Consider the following 12,131-nt stretch of genomic DNA (forward strand, 5'->3'; position numbering starts at 1 on the left):
CCCACACCTACCAGATTCATAATCGAATGTGTGGCTGAGATGTATGACTGTGATATCCTGCACTGCTTCTGGGCATGGTCTACACTCTTCAGTGTATGGCGTACAGCCTGCAGCCATGCATCCAAAACTGAAAGTGCTGGCCATAACTACTGCACTATGTAAAATCCATGTTGGCTTATAACTTTAGAGTTGACAAGTGTGTTCTCAGGTGCATGGCCTTTGGCCATGCACCAAAAGCTGCTGATCCTCCCCACAACCACCTCAGTGATGTGCGGTAGTAGAGGTGCAGCAATAGTTGTAGTATGCTTCAGTGGTTCTGGCCAGAGGCTAGACTCCTACCTGTATATCCATACATATTACAATTTATGGGTGTGCAGAGGCTTAAACCTCCAGTGCTTATAACTTTGTTCTTAGGTGCATGGCCTGCGGCCACGCAGCCAAGACTGTACACACTCCCCGCAACCATTTAATCGATAATGAATACTACAGGTGTATCCATGGTTGTAACATGCTGCGGTAGTTATAGTATGCTTCAGTGGTTCTGGCCAGAGGCTAGACTCATACCTGTATATCCATACATATTACAATGTATGGGTGTGCAGGGGCTTATACCTCCAGTGCTTACAACTTTGTTCTTAGGTTCATGGCCTGTGGCCATGCAGCCAAGATTGTTCACACTCCCCACAACAACCATCTAATCGATGATAAATACTACAGGTGTATCCATGGGTGTGACATGCTGTGGTGGTTGGGGCCAGGGCCTATAGTATTGAAAGTATGGCCTTCGGCATGCGGCCTACGGCCATGCATCCAAGACTCTAGGCCCTGGCCACAGCCACTGCAACATGTCACGCACTTGGCGGGGTACTAATCAACTGCACACCCATAGGAACAAATAATATAATAACGACATCTACTCAATTGCAATGTTCACTAACACCACGCATGTTCTTAGAACAGTTTCAAGGTGCCTGTGCGCAGGACGGACTGAAATAATACCCCTATTAAAACCCGAATTTTGTGTACACACAAACATTCCGAACAAGGCGTGCATAGAGAATACAATATTTACACCTACCGCCTGAAAATACATGTTTTCACCTATCTCTCACAGTGTGAACCACCCCAAGCACTATGACTCAGCAAACTAGGTTTCGAAATAGCATGTGTCCGCTGGTCGTTGCTGCGCTGTCGGCGGATCCAAGATGTCGGGCGCAGCCAAACAATCTTACGCACAACACATCTCACTGCAGCCAATCCACAGAGACGTTGTGTGTCCGCGGTCATAACGCCAGCCCCTTAGCCAATCGGTATCTTGTCTGCGGAGCGAACAGGGAAGTGTGACCGTGGAGTGGACATAGATATCACTAATTTTTTAGACCTACTTTATGATCATTTTAAAGAAAAGTACTGCACGAATTGTCACCAAATTTACAAAAGCACGCTTTTGAGACTAATCCCCTGCCCCTGCCACAAATTTGGTCTATGGGAAAAAAAGACGTTTTGGAACCCCCCCCTATAACTTTTCCCCCCCTGGACAAATCCCCAGCAAACTTTGAAAAAAAATTCGGAGTGGCCCATGTACTTTTTTTTGCAAAGTTTGGTGAGGATTCTTCGAGGGAGAGCAAAGTTATAAGCTGGCCAAAAAGTGCTCTTCCTATGGAAACAGCAATTTAACCATAACTACTGTGGCCATGTAATATATATATACATTACCAGCTTAGGTGTTATTACCCGGGGGCTGAATTAAAGGCCTTAGCATAGCAAGGGCTTTTAGCAAAGGTTCCCGGGCTGATAACACCCGATCCGGCACACCGTGTTGCCCATCCGATAACCCAGGGTGCTGAGAGCATTGTATTTTGTTTGAATGAACAGGTATCCTTGTGCCATGAAAATGGAAGAGGGCCTCCATATGGAGCCCCATCTTCCAGATAAGTGGTAGCCATCTTGCTATAGTATTTTGTTTGAATTAATGGGATGCCACAAGGCTAATCGGCACCCCGTTCATTCAAACAAAATATTTAGCAAGATGGCCACCACAGAGCTGGTGCACAAGGATCCATACAGGGCTCCCTTCAGTTTCCATGGTGGCCAGCACAGACAACGAGAGGTGGCCGGGTCAGCGGTGGGAGGTGCCTCAAATAAGTTGGGGGAATAAAAAGAAGAAGGAAAGGGAGGGTGGAGGGAAGATGGTGGGGCAGAAGAAGCAGACATCAGATTGCTCGGAACTCATATTTAGATTAGTAGTTTCAGTCCACATTCCAAGCAACCCGATTGGTCGATGCTCCTGCCCTCGATGCCAATGATTCCTCTTTCATTAGCCAGGTCGAGATCTCGCCACGTCTCTTCTTGATTTGAGACCATTGTCCCATAATGTTTCTTCCAGCATTCGCCAGAGCCAGATCTCTCCATCTCTCTTGTTGATGCAAGAGGGTCGATTGTGAGTTGGAAAAGCCCAACTGTGCCAAACCTTTGAGAGGTCAAGCAGTGACTGTAGAACAGAGGAAATTATGAATTTGAATTAAAAGACTTTCTTAAAAAATAAATATACTTTATTTAAGCACTCAGCAGATATGTCATTTGAGGGTCACCGAGGGTCGCAACTGCGACCCATGAGGTCTCCCTTGCTACCCCTATGATCACCCTTGCTACATCTAACAAAAATATTTTTTATTTCTTTTTCTTTTTTTATACAAATTGTAGCTTCTGGACTGTGGCCAGTGCCATGTGGCTCTTTGTTTCTAGAGTTGCTGGCGTTCTTGTTCAAGCTTCTTAAAAAAAATAGGGGCTTCCTCAAGTGTAACACTTTGAGCAGTAACCCTAAATAAGAAAGAATAGGAATAATAATACGACTTTCTAGAATTCTATACAATAATTGCTAGACTAATTAAAGGTTTATTTCAGGCACACTTCAGGGGGTGATTTACTCTTTTCCTAAACACCTCAAATTCACAATGCAGACAACACTTCCAAAAAGCAGAGAATGAGCATCCATTTCAGACTATTGGCCTGATTAACATAGCGTTTTCCTTTGGGATTGCACCATTAAAAAACTCTTCTGTGAATCAGGCCCTATGTATTCTGGTGTTCACAAGTTGCAGTTATAGCATGCTTTTTTCTGTTGGTGTCTCTGTTACAATCATCACAAAACATTCCATTGCTGTGTACAATGCACAGTACAGTTGAAAAAATCCTTGTGTATTAACGCTTGTGTACAGTGTAGAAATGTTTTACCATAGCACATTTGATCTCATTTTGCCACAGTTAAGGCTTTGTTGGAATATGTCTATCTTTCCTATTTCCATGGCATGCTGGTCAGGATGTTTGTTTGCATTTAGGAGGAAACGAGGGCCCAGAGTACGGCATGCCATGTGAGTGCGCTGCTTTCCCTGCGCTATTCTAAATTCTTAAATACACAGTTATGAACCCTCCAAATGATATGTATTTTGCCAACCCCTGAAGCCTGAAAAGAAGATCCACGCAGGCATGAAATGTGGCCAACTTTGCACCAGTCCTGAAGATGAACTAGACTGCTGTTAAATCCCAGTTACCAGTTTAATGGTATCCACTAAAGAGTGTAATTTGCTTTCTGACTTTGAGAACATTCAGATATTTAATTGCTCCATTTTACTATAACACGTAAACTAGCTATATCCGGTAACATGGGTTTGAGCGTTTGCTGCTGCAATGTGTGTGTGTGATCTGAAGGTTGCAGGTTTGAAACCCTGGCAAAGTTAACTCAGCCTTCCATTCTTCTTAGGTTGATAAATGAGTACCAACACAGATTGGGTGATATTGTGAATTTGTTCTATATAAAGCGCTTAAAGGGTAAGTGCTACATAATAACACATTGTCATTTGGCCTCAGACATCTGCTTGCATTCACTGTAGTTTGGTAATATGGGCCTATACACTGATATTAACAATACATATGGTGATCCATTCTTGTATAAAATGTACATCACATTACAGTGATATCGTAACCATATTTTTCGTAGTGTACTTAGGAACAAGGCTATGTGATGCCACTCACTGTTTTGTCAAGGGGTGAAACGTCATGTTCCATCACTTCCTTTGATGTCACTTTGGGGTGGGGTCAAATAACATTACTTCCTGTGATGACATCAGAGGTCAAGGGTCGTGCAATGTCACTTCCGCTACCGCTGGCATTTTGGTGAAATGACATCCCTGCACTCAAGCATGTAAAATACTAAACTCGAAACACTAACAAAAACCCACCCTGTAGAAAAATCCCAGAAAATGCATAACACATATGTGATGGCAGGCTTGGTATTTGCGAAGGGGTGAATAGGCAAGAATTTCACTTGTCAATTCAAAAATGTCACTTAAACAGGATATGTCTTATGTAGAAAAAGGTATAAGAGAGTGACTATCAGACGCTATGGTTCCAAAAGTGGCCCAAGGGGCCTGAGTCTCTCGACAGTACCTCATTCTCCTTCCTGGGAGGTACAACAGCGTAAAACCAAGCTTCTATGCACTCTACTTGCATATTAAATTGGGTTCAAATGTGGTGACTCACGTTAATTTAGGGAGAGTGCGGACAGCTGGTCAGGTTCAAAGTGGAGCTCAGTGCAGTTTGATAAGGCATTCAAGTGGCACCATTTAATGAGTCCACCAGGGTTGGTTGGACGATTGAGCAGGTTCAATAATGCTGGTTCAATACTGAGTACTACTGAACTGAGTTGACATGAGACAATGGTTCCAGCGGTTCATCTAAAGGTATGGGTTGGGTGAATGCAAATTTGCTGAGGGTTCGAAGTATTGCTTGAAGTTGCGGCAGTTGAAAGACTTCAGCAGTGTTGAGCTGTTGTTCATCCCAAAAAGGCAATGATTGCTGCTGTTGCGATGCAGCTTTGAACCAGTGTGAAGGATGGAATTGGTGGTTCCAATATCAACCGTTATCAACGGTTATACCAAAGCCAGCACCACTGGTCCAATGTGGTTTGAAGACTTCAAATACAGTCAAATTAATTTGAAACATGAGACCAGGATGCTTTAAGCTTCTCAGGGTGCTGTCAGTCCCACACCAGAGGCTCTAGGAAAAGGTGAGTCCTTCATCCACTTCACTCCCAGTGAGGGAGTGTTGCTGGCACCTGTAGCAGAACCTTCACCTCCAGTGAGGAGCTTCGTTCTACTGTACCTGGCAGAGTGCCATCCTTGGTCCGCAGCTGGTCACCCCAATGCTCCCTGGGGATGGTGAGGGGACAGAGCTCTCCACTACCTTGGATACACATGTCTTCACTTCTATCACAGTCCAAACAGGTTCAAGAGAAGTCTTCTTCTTGTTGCCAATGAAATATTTAAATAAAGGAGTGAGATACAAAACAAGCCTTATGTAAAGGGCCCAATCCCTGTCACTGTGACTTGTGACCTTTGCCTTCTTGTCTTATACCCAAAGTGCTTTGTTCCACAGAAAGTGGTAGGGACAGGAAGGAAAGAGAGCACCAAAGAAATGCAAGATGGCAAAAGCTTTCTCAGTTTCCCTCTGTTCCCCGTGGCTGCTCCAACCCAACCCGCTTGCCAAGCCCTCAGGTTGAAGGGCCCTTTGGTGTGCAACCCACTGCTGTGAGTCTGGCCTTTGTTATGTTTATGCCTTGTTGAAGTATGGTTCCCGGGGGTTTTCCTTGTGAGAGCTCCTGTGCTTGAGGGTAGGTCTTACCTTTACTACCAGACTATCAAGTTAGACCAGCATAATGTCTTTTGACACACTTGCTGAAGTAGACAAAGACAGGCTAGTATGATATGACATGATATGATATGGTATTTAAAACGCACCTATACACAAGTGTTTCACAAATGAATCCACTTAGCCTTTACATAGCTGGCCCCGTCTCACAGGGTTGACATTTGTAAGATATCAAATAGTGGTTGTCATTAATAATTGTGGAATCTTATCAGTCAACACTCTAAAACAAGGTATGGATTATTCTTAGTTTGTTTCCTTCCACCATGTTGATATAGCCATACTGAATATATCTGTATCAGAGGTAAAGTAGTACAATGCATGATCTGTCTGCAGGCACACTGTGTCCCAGCAGCTGTCAAGAATGTTTATGTGACCTTTAAACCAGCCGTGTGCAACTGACCTTCAGGTGCTACAGATGTCAGGAAACTGATGCCACAGGGTACATGTGTGCAATATGCTTTTGGCATGGCTCTTTGTGAAAAGGGGAATCTGATGAGCAGACCACCATTTCAGAGATGGATTACCCTCATCAATTTGTCTATTAAATATCCACAACCGGCTAGGCTATATCACCCTCACCAGTTGTAATTGTTCACTGAGTTAGATCATTGTTCACTGTCAACTGCAAATATAGACAACATTTCTATTCTAACAGGGAAAAAGTGAGGGCACATATTGATTATGTTATGTTATGTTGAAGATCATTTATGCCACACAGTATCACCACCAGAGTGGTCCCCTGGGGTACTGGTGGCTCTGAAATGCAAGTTGGTAGGGTGGGTTAGTAGAGCATAGTGGTAGAAGGATCAGAGGAGTTGTGATGTGCTGTTGACAGCTTCAGTTCGGTTAACACTTTTCACTAAGCATAGGTGTTAATTCCCGGTCGGTAGTCTGTCATGAACAGTTGTGTGAGGCTGTGTGTGGCTTGTTTTGTTGTTGTAATGTAGTTTTCATGATGCTTACCCCCGGAGCACCAGGCCAGGCCCAGCACCCCCGGGAGCAGGCATCACGCCCCCGGGTAAAAGCCCAGCGGCCCTTTATAGGGGCTCTTTGGACCCTGTCCTGGCGCCGTTGGTGCCAGGCTCATGTTGGACATCAGTCCTGGCGCCATTGGCGCCAGGCTCATAAGGGGAAGTGTTTGGTGCACTTACCTGAAGTAGACCATGCTGCACACTCACCTGATGCAGACCATGCTGCATGAAGAACCAAGCCAAATGAGGCTTAGGAGGGACTATTTTTCTGAAGGAACTATTTTGTTACTGGGGTGGGGCTGTGGAAGAATACTAACCTGGAACTTCTTCCAAAGCTATTTAAGCCACGCCCGGACAGCCACACGTGCTTTGCGTTGTTCTGCATCCCAGCAGCTGAATGCTCACCGTGTCAGCTCCTGCACCTGGACTCCAGCCACGCCCGCCTCGAACCTGGAACACCTGTAAGGGAATTAGAGAAGATAAAGGTGAAAACCAAGAACTTATTCAACCTTCTTACCTGCATCCGGAATCTTCACGCCAGCATTCCTGAAGGAAGACTTCCATTTAAAAGCACCGCGTTGCTTCAATCACCTGTTCCCGAGACGCCGCCTGGCTCCATCGCGGCTCTCAGCACCGGTCGCCACATCTCTGCACCTAGGGGAGAGAAGAAGAGACAAAAGGTGAGCAAGGGAACACAAGAGGAAAGCAGAATTTTCAGCCATATTACTTACCGGCTTTTCTTGGTGAACCATTCCACATCTCGGGTCGGAGCCGCATCTGTGGCAGGTACCGCACCCCGGACCCTATGGGGAAAGGACATTTTCAGCCATAATACTTACCGGCTTTTCTTGGTGAACCATTCCACATCTCGGGTCGGCGCCACATCTTTGGCAGGTACCGCACCCCAGCCCCTATGGGGAAAGGACAAAAGACATTACTGGGGAATTATAAAAACATTTAGAGGGGTCGCCCTCATCACTAACGCACCTGACTTTATCACCGGCAATTTAACCCCTCAACGCATCGCCTTTGTTCTGCACCTGAAATAAAGGACAGAAAAGACAACATAAAAGGAGGCTCACACTTGGACTTTTGCATCTTCATACTTACGGCGTATCGCTCAGAAAAGTCAAGTGGATGTGCCAGCCCCATTCTGAAAACCAGTGAAGTAACTGGACGTACGCGCGCCCCTGCACCAAAAGCAGGATGGAGCGTTCATCCTTCCAATCCACAAGGTGAGCTTAAACCGGGGGTTTTGGAGGAATCATAGAAGAAAGAAGAGGGGAAGGGGGGAGCAAGCACACTAATCAGCAGACAGTTAATCCCCTTTCTCATCTGCAGAAGAGATATTCCTACGGGCCCGACAAGCAAGATTTGGGGGTCCTGTTCAATCGGTGGTCCGAATTCTGCGCATCACACTTGAAGAGGCCACAGCAACCCAGACCAGCGCCTCCGTGGGAGCCAGGTGAGCGTTACAGAACGCGAAGCCTTCCTACAAATTCCCACCCAAGCGCTATGGAAACTTCCGAGACTGACCAGTTGGCCCAACTACTGGGGGAATTACGTACGAAGTACACACCGCTCGTCAAGAGACTAATGCTCTCAGGAGGGAAGTGATTGTAACAAAGGAAAGAGCTGATGACCTGGCTAGACAGCTTTTACAAGGTCAAGCTGGACAAACCCCTTTACCCGGTTCCACAGGGAACCCCGCTCCTGTGCTTTCCAGTAACCCGGTGCAGATTAATCGACCTGGAAACCTGCCGCTGGCCCCACCCAAACGCTTTGCTGGGGACCCCAAACGATTCGCCGTATTCATGAATCAGTGTCGTTTGCATTTCCTGTGCATACCTGGGGCCTTCCCTAGTGACCAGACCAAGGTAGCCTTTGTATTGTCATATCTCAGCGGCAGTGCTGCCGATTGGTCAGTTCCACTGGTAACTCAAGATGACCCGATTCTTCGTGATTTTCAAGGATTTCAAGCAAGTATGGAAAGGTTATTTGCTCGTCACTCCCAGGGGCAGGCTCCAGATGACGAACTTCTATCTCTGCGACAGGGCAATCAAGACCTCCTTTCCTACATTGTAACCTTTAATAGACTAATTGTGGAAACTGGGTGGCCAGAGGATAAAAGAATCACGTTATTTTATCAAGGTCTACGCAGAGAACTTAAAGATGTCCTGGCCCAAGTTGTAAATCCGCCCCAAGAATGCTCAGAATATATAGACTTAGTGGTCCAATTGGATCACAGACTGCAAAACAGAAAAGCTGATCGGTCCAAGTTTTAGACCCGGGTGTTAGTCAAGACCCACGCTAACCTCAAGGGGATGAAGCCTCTGAGCCAATGCAAATCGGAGGAGTTAAAGGACCTTTAACGCAAAAGGAACGTGAAAGAAGACAGCAGATGCACTTATGTCTTTATTGTGGATCCTCTGGACACTTTCTACGAGATTGCCCGGCAAGGCCGCCCAGGAAGGTGGTAGGAGCCGCTGAAAAAATCCATGAAACCTCTGTATCGGGAAACGACCCCGCCCGACAAGCGTAGGGGTCCGCTTGCCGATCTTGAAAACGAACTCTCAGACCTCGCATTTCACTGTGCCAATGGTCCTCGTAGATCCGGAACAGCCTAAGCGGTTGCATGCAATAAAGGCATACATCGATAGTGGGGCTATAGGAAACTGCGTGGATCATGAATTGGTCTCCAGGATTAACCTTCCCCTGCGTCTTAAAACCAGCAAAGATATCATCACCACAGTTGATGGAACCGAAATTGCCTCGGGACCGGTAACACATTCCACAGCTGAGGTGACACTTGTAGGTCCGGACGGCCATTGGGAGGCAGTTGGTTTTGATGTAATCAAGGCTCCACAGTTTCAGGTTATTCTCGGAATCCCTTGGTTAGAGACACATAATCCTTGAATTGATTGGCGAACGAAGAGAACAACCTTTCCGGAGTGTGCACGAACCTGCTACCCAGAAATTCTGAAGATCAGTCTAGCATCAGTAACCTCTGTCTCCATGCAACTACCTCCGGAATACCAAGACTTTCAGGACGTCTTCCAAAAGGAACAGGCCAACACGTTACCTCCTCACAGATCGTACGATTGCCAAATCGATCTGGTGCCCGGTGCACAACCCCCTTGTAGCAGGATTTATGCCCTTACTGAGCCGGAGAATCTGCATTTGAGACAGTATTTAGACCAATACCTAGCCAATGGTTTCATTCGCCCGTCAAAGTCTCCGGCATCCTCGGCTTTGTTCTTCGTGCCAAAAAAAGAAGGCGACCTTAGAACTTGTATCGATTACCGCGCATTGAACCAGATAACTGTTAAAAATCGTTACCCTCTGCCTTTGATCCCTGAACTCCTTGACCAGGTGAAGGTCGCTTGCATATACACCAAGTTAGATCTCCGGGGGGCTTATCATCTGGTACGAGTAAAAGAAGGCGACGAATGGAAAACGGCCTTCCGTGCAAAATATGGACTAATCGAATACCAGGTGATGCCTTTCGGGTTGTGCAACGCTCCTGCTGCCTTCCAATTCTTCATGAATGATGTCCTTCGGGAACTCATCGATGTCTGTGTTGTCGTGTATATTGATGACATTCTGGTGTACTCCTCTTCGGAATCTGATCACAGAAAACATGTCAGGGCCGTCCTTGAGAAATTGCGCCAGCACAAACTGTTTGCAAAGCTGGAAAAATGCGTTTTCCATACCACCGAGGTTGAGTTTCTTGGATTCATCCTGACACCTAAAGGGGTCCGAATGGACTCACGGAAAGTGGATGCCATCCACAAATGGCCATCACCTAGTTCGGTGAAAGGTGTCCAAAGCATGCTTAGTTTTTCCAATTTTTATCGTAGGTTTATCCCGGAATTTTCACGGGTGGTGCAACCCATCACTGCACTCTTGCGGAAGAATAAACGTTTTGAATGGACCGAGGAAGCTGAACAGGCCTTTCAGGAATTAAAAGCTAAATTTACGTCCGCACCTATTTTGAAACACCCGCGTCCTGATCTCCCATATATAGTCGAAACCGACGCATCCAGCTTGGCCATGGGAGCTGTCCTGTCTCAGAGAGACCCCGAAACCAACCAACTGCACCCCGTAGCATTTTGGTCCAGAAAGTTCTCGCCGCCGGAGATAAATTATGCAATCACCGATAAGGAATTATTAGCCATTAAGTCCGCCTTTAAGGCTTGGCGGCATTATCTTCTTGGCGCCAGGCATACCATCACCGTGATCACTGATCACAGAAATTTACAATATTTAAAAACTGCCAAGGCTCAGTCTTCACGACAGCTCCGATGGGCTTTATTCTTTGCTGAATTTGATTTTGTAATCACCTACCGTCCCGGCTGTAAGAATGGCAAAGCGGACGCGTTATCTCGAATCGGAATGGGAGAAATGGACACAAACTCAGAACCTGTGCCGATAATTCCCGAACAAAGAATCTTGGGGATAACCACTTTACAAACCCTTGAAGACATTCAAGCACGGGTAAAACTATTCCTGGACTCTTCAGCCTTGCAGGATTGGATCAAAAGGGGATCTGCCTTTTCAATCAACGATGGCTTACCTTACTTCCAAAGACGTTTATTTTTGCCAGAAAAGGAATTGCAAGAACTGGTTATTTCCCGTCATCACGATACTCTGATGGAAGGACATCCTGGCATTGCCAAAACAGAGGAAAAGATTAAACGACAATTCTGGTGGCCGTCCTGGCGAAAGGATATTAAATCTTTCGTGATGTCCTGTGGAGTTTGCGCTCAAAACAAAGGTCAAAAAACAAAACCCGCCGGTCTTCTTCAGCCCTTAGACATTCCACCAGCACCTTGGCACACCTTGTCACTAGATTTTATCATGGACCTGCCCTCTTGTAATGGGTACAATACTATTCTGGTTGTGGTGGATTTATTTTACAAGATGACCCATTTTATTCCGTTGAAAGAATTACCTTCAGCTTTTGTTCTTGCCAAGGAATTCCTCGAAAATATCATCCGTCTGCATGGATTCCCGTCCATACTAATCTCTGATCAGGGAAGCCAGTTTATTTCTCATTTTTGGAAAAAGTGTTGTCAACTGGCACAAATCGACGTGAGACTCTCAACCAGCCACCAACCACAGACCGATGGTCAAACGGAGAGAACGAACCAGACCCTTGAACAATATCTACGATGTATTTTGCACCAATCGGAGTGTAATTGGAAGGATATTTTATGGGTGGCTGAATATGCATACAATAACTCGATACACTCTGGAACTGGTCAGAGCCCCTTTTATACCCTATATGGACATCACCCTCGTACTTCAGACTTGGACTCACGTTTGAGCCTCAAAATGCCCGCAGTGGACCATTTGCATTCTACGATACTCAAGCCTTCAAGGATGCTACTGCACACTTACAACATGCGAAAGGGAAATACAAAAAGAATGCGGATCTGCATCGAAAGGAGG

This window comes from Ambystoma mexicanum, chromosome 5p, assembly GCF_040938575.1.
Source record: "Ambystoma mexicanum isolate Mex_15411 chromosome 5p, UKY_AmexF1_1, whole genome shotgun sequence".
Taxonomy (NCBI): domain Eukaryota; kingdom Metazoa; phylum Chordata; class Amphibia; order Caudata; family Ambystomatidae; genus Ambystoma; species Ambystoma mexicanum.